General features: G+C 40.6%; 1 pseudogene; it reads right to left on the bottom strand.

The window, feature by feature from the left end:
• Window positions 1–2228: 2228 nt before the first annotated feature.
• On the bottom strand, window positions 2229–2857 carry LOC141415718 (RNA-binding motif, single-stranded-interacting protein 1 pseudogene; annotated as a pseudogene).
• Between the last annotated feature and the right edge of the window lie 2146 nt (window positions 2858–5003).

The following is a 5003-nucleotide window of genomic DNA, read 5'->3' as shown; positions in this document are numbered from 1 at the left end:
TTAAAAAGACAAGGAAGAATTGCATTATCCAAAAAAGCTACATAGTGCAGACAGGTAATTCTATTTGAGTTTGTGTGAAAAGACCAAGTGAGAGTCACTGTAGCTGAAATAATCCAGATTACTTTCATGTAGCAATAAGTTTTGAGAACTGTTAGAAAAAGATGTCTCAGAAGTTTGATTTGTTCTTCTATCTTACATATCTCTTAATCCAGGGATAAATTTCTGAAAGCCCAAGTTTACAAAACATTTGAGATGACAATGTAATGGAATAATTTAATGACAATTAAATAATTTTCTTCTATATGAATTAAAACTCTAAAAAGGATATGACAATATTCCCTTCTTTGAAATTTATAATGATTCTGCATTTATTTACATAATTTTTTCCTTTAGCATTTTCTCAGCAAACATTTTTTAACATTCTTTTGTTGTGCTGGATGGGGTATATTGTGTCATTTACACAGGTTCTTAAAGTATGTCAAATATATTACACCTAAATTCATCCCCTCTACCTTTCTCTTTTCTCCTCCCTACCCTCATTCTTGGAATAGGTTTGACATGAGTCATTTTTGTATTTTATCTAAAGTTTACACAAGTTGAAAGGAACATTACAGCCATATTGGTCAGACCCTGCTATGGAAAAAAATACAAGTGGAAGGTTAACAGACCCATACCGCAGCCCTATTCACAGTAGTTCTTGCTGGCTACTCAAAATCATAGGCAGAACAGCACTAAAAATGCCCAATAGACCACCTGAAAATATTTTTCTACTGCCTCCTGTGACCCCAGCCCTGATGAAAGTCAATCATCTTCTTCAGGAATGCAACTCCCTTCCTCACCTCCTGGTGTGTATCCTGCCTTTTGTATGTCTTCAGATAGTTGTTGCAACTGAGCTACTAAAAATAGGAAAAGAAAACCCACTCTTGGGACATATGCTGATAATAAATAGGATTAATCTTTGTACACAATGGCAAGGAAAGATTTCAATATATTCAATTTGTCAACATGTCCATAGTTTGTGTATGCAAAGGACAAATATGCATTGGAGTAAGTGTTGATGGTCTGTGTTGCTGACATAATGGACATTCATCACAGCAGAAAGCCAGACCAAAATCTCTTACTCGCTTTCCTGCCACCATTGCTGCTCTGTTTATCCACCGATTGTGTCAAAATAGATAGGCTAGTAACAAGACTTCATGACATCCAGAATTCTCTGTCTTTTCAGTCCCTTTGCTTTTCTCCCATAGTAGATATTCTCTCTTGGGCAGTGACACACAACCACAACGTTAACATTTTGCATATCACTTATCTCAGATCCCAATCTTTTAGTTGCTTATTATTTTAGGCCCCAGAATAAAAAGCTAAATCATATCCCACTGAATTAAAGTCTATGTTTCTTTGTCTCAAGTTATGTCTTTTTCTGCATACAGCAAATTATCTCATAACAACTAAAGCAGAAATAACTGTATTTATGAATCAGAAATTTCATAATTTCAAAGCAGATTTTCTTTAAACTTGAACACTTGTAGTGATGATGTAAAAGTGTGGCCTTGCTTGGATCCAAATTTTCCTTCATGCCTTTTTGTTTATCTGTGTGTGTCCATACATCAATTAAAATAATAAAACCTAAATGCAAAGTTACAAAAAAGGCACATTCTCCTAACTGCATACTGATCTATCAAAAATAAAGGGCACAGAAGATAAGTTGCTGAGACTAGGTGTAGCTACTGGTAACTGGCTTTTCAGTCTTTGATGAAGTTACCATTAAAACTGCAGAGTTATTTTTATTTTTCAAATTTACTTGAGAGAGAGAGAGAGAGAGAGAGAGAGAGAGAGCTAGCAGCCAATCATTTTTAACACAAAATGAATACCACCACAAAAATCTGGTCATGCACTTGGATAAGTCTCTGTGGTCTTTGTGCATACCCAGAAAATTGAAATTTTCTTTTTTTTTCTTTTTTTCATTATAACATTTGATGAAAATATTTGTCGTTTTTGTTTATTTTTTTTACTAAAATAAACCTGTTCAAAGGAACAACTACTAGATGAATTAAAGGTTTTATGAACCTTATAGAACTTACAGCAAAAATAGTTTTAGTTGATTTCATTATAAATAACCTTTTAAAGAGACTGTGCAAAACTGTCAATAAATTCCTAAAGCACAATCCATGATTGTTCAGTCTTCACACCCTTCTTCATGTAAAAACACCCTTCTGTACACTTCACAGTTACTTATTGGTTTGAAAGGTATATGGAGAATGGTCATTAGACTTTTTTATAACCACCTGCTGCTGACCACTTGCTTTCTCAACAGGAACTGCTGTTGTCTGCATGTGTGTACTGTGGCAAGTAGGCATCCTGTGTCACTGGTGTTGTAGTCATGTATGTTCCCTTGCTGCCCAGTGAAAGATGACTCATCTGCTGGGCCAAGGGGCTACTATAGATGTAGGCTGTAGTGACATGGTGTGTTCCACTGAAGGAATTAACAGGGAACCAGAGTGCTGAAGGATATACAGCTGATGTTGCATCCAGGAAGGACTTTGCACATGATAGGCAGATACAGGAGATGCAATATGGAATGTAAGAGAGGTTTGAGTGACCATTTGATTTTTAGCAATTCTTTATGATAAGGATAAAATCTGTTCTGTACAGCAGAATGTATCATAAATGTCAATTCAGGCTCTCCTCTATACCATGGTCTTCCATTAGGGCATATGTGCTTGGATTCTGTCTCTTCTGTCCTCCATCTGCAAACATGCACAATAAAGATTCTGTAGGAGAAGAAACTCCTGCTGGTCTTAACCAATTTTCCATTAAAAAGACCAATTACAGCTACCAATTTTTCAGTTCATTCCATACTGGCAAAGCCAACACCATGATTGTTTCACTGGAATCATGCAGTATCTTTGTAGAAATAACTTGTCAAAAGGCTTTAAGCATATTTTCAAGTTCTTGCTCATCCATGAATGGTGCCAAATTAGAAATATATAGGTTCATAGGATCTTGTTATGGTTGTTTGCGATTTAAGGTTGAACTCCACTGGCCTTCAGGTATGACAAAGCTTTCTAAGTTTCTGCAGAATAACTTTTACATTTGTTTGTTGTCTTACTGAAAATTGCCTTTATGGGGACAATTTTCCCATATGGTTGACAGAGCTTCACCAGGTGCTGGTCTCTATGTCTCAGATGTAGAGGTTTGCTTTGCTTAGTTGATCCCATTGTGAATTGCTATTGTTGCTAATTTGTTACTCCCAGTGGAGCTGGGACTGAGAGGGGCTGTGGCGTGCACTGGGACTAGAGACTGCTGCTTGAGGTATGGTGTCCTGCACTTGCAGCTGGGGAAGATCATCTCAGCAGGTGCAGACTGCAGGCAAGCTCTGTTGCACTCTGGGAACTCCCTCTTCCTTCAGGGACTGTGAACTTGGAGTGGGCTTGGCCTAAAAGTGCGGTGCACTACCCTGGAGTGGTCAGGGGCCTTCACCTAAGTTGTGGACCAGATGGAGTTCAGAGCTGAATAGGCACTGCTGACTCTCCTGGCTGTAGCCCAGGAGCAGAGCTGCAGTATCCCCACTTTTCCTGGTCTCCACTTTGTTTCTTTCTTTCCTTCTTTCTTTCTTTTTCTAGTTTTCATTACCATAGATGCCTTCAGTGCTCTAATTTCTGACATGTTACACAGTGCCATTGGCACAGCACCAGATACCACAGCCTGGGTTTACTGCTTCACCTTTGCCTTCTTTGAGCTCATTTGGCTTTGCAAGGCTGGCAGATTTTCTGTCAGCAAATGAATGTGTGGAGAGTCTTATGAGAAAGGTCAGGACATCCCTTTAGAGCCTTAAGATGCCTAGTAGGTAAGGTGGGTTTAGGACCTGTGAATTGCTATAGGAAGCACTTTTATTTACTGGCACTCATCTAGTTTTCAGAAGGACCCCACTAGTAAAATAGACAGGAACAGGAGATGACCACTGTTTCCACATACTTTAAGTCAACAAGATTAAACTTTAACATGGTTGGCAGTTATGAGTCAGTTGTTATGCCAGGGAGATTTGGACATAAATGATGATTTTAAAAACACTTTTGTATTTCAAATATAGCCATTAAGGTAGGGATAAGAAGATTCTAAGATGGCAGCTAGAGGGAGGAAGCAGAAAGCAAGCCTCCTATAGTGAAATCTTTGAGAGATGCTGGAGACACACTTTGCAAGCAAAACCACTGAGAAGAGGCAAAGCTTTGACCCCCTCCACACCTCCAGCCAGCAGAGAGAATCTCCACTTCACATTAAACGGAGAAACAAGGAGGGACCCCAGGCTGCCAGTCTCCTGTGCCCAGATGCCTTGGGAAGATGCGGACAAGGTGAGCTTAGCAGTACCGCGGTACTCCCACAGACAACCTTGGGCCAGAGCAGCATAGCCCCCTGGACAGACTGACCTCCACTCAGGGAAAAAAGAGAAACTGACTAATAAGCAATAAGAACAATAAAGACACGCAGGAAAGAGGGTGGGGCACACTGAGTGCCAAGAGATTGAGGGAAGGGAATCCTTCCTGGAACTCTAAATAAACAAGCTGGGCAGGCTAGAGAGGCTCTGACTGGAGCGGGGGTGTGTGCCCAGCCACCAGGATTGGGAAAGCTTGTGAGAGTGGCAGAGGGAAGAAAACACCACAAGATAGAGGGGAAGACCCACTTCCCACATGAGCTGTCAACAAACATGGCAGCTGGCAGGAGCAGCAGCACCGCCCAGAAATCAGGAGTAGGAAAGCTTGTAAAAGTGGCAGTGGGAGGAAAACTGCACAGGAGAGGAAGGAAGACCCACTTCCCACATGAACTGTAAATAAACATGCAGGCCAGAGAAAGGGGGTGCAGTGTCACCTTCCCCAGCGTGCTTGGAAAGGGGAAAGATTGTAGCAGAGGCACACAGGAAAACTCTGAGTAAACAAAGCCTGCAGGGCCAGGTGAGTGCTAGCTCACCCCAGAGATCTGCATAAGTAACACCTCCAGCAACAGCAAGC

The sequence above is a fragment of the Castor canadensis genome, chromosome 13 (assembly GCF_047511655.1).
Source record: "Castor canadensis chromosome 13, mCasCan1.hap1v2, whole genome shotgun sequence".
NCBI classification, from domain to species: Eukaryota; Metazoa; Chordata; class Mammalia; order Rodentia; family Castoridae; genus Castor; species Castor canadensis.
The sequence above is the reverse complement of the archived record's forward strand: the minus strand, read 5'-3'. Positions and strand labels throughout refer to the sequence as shown.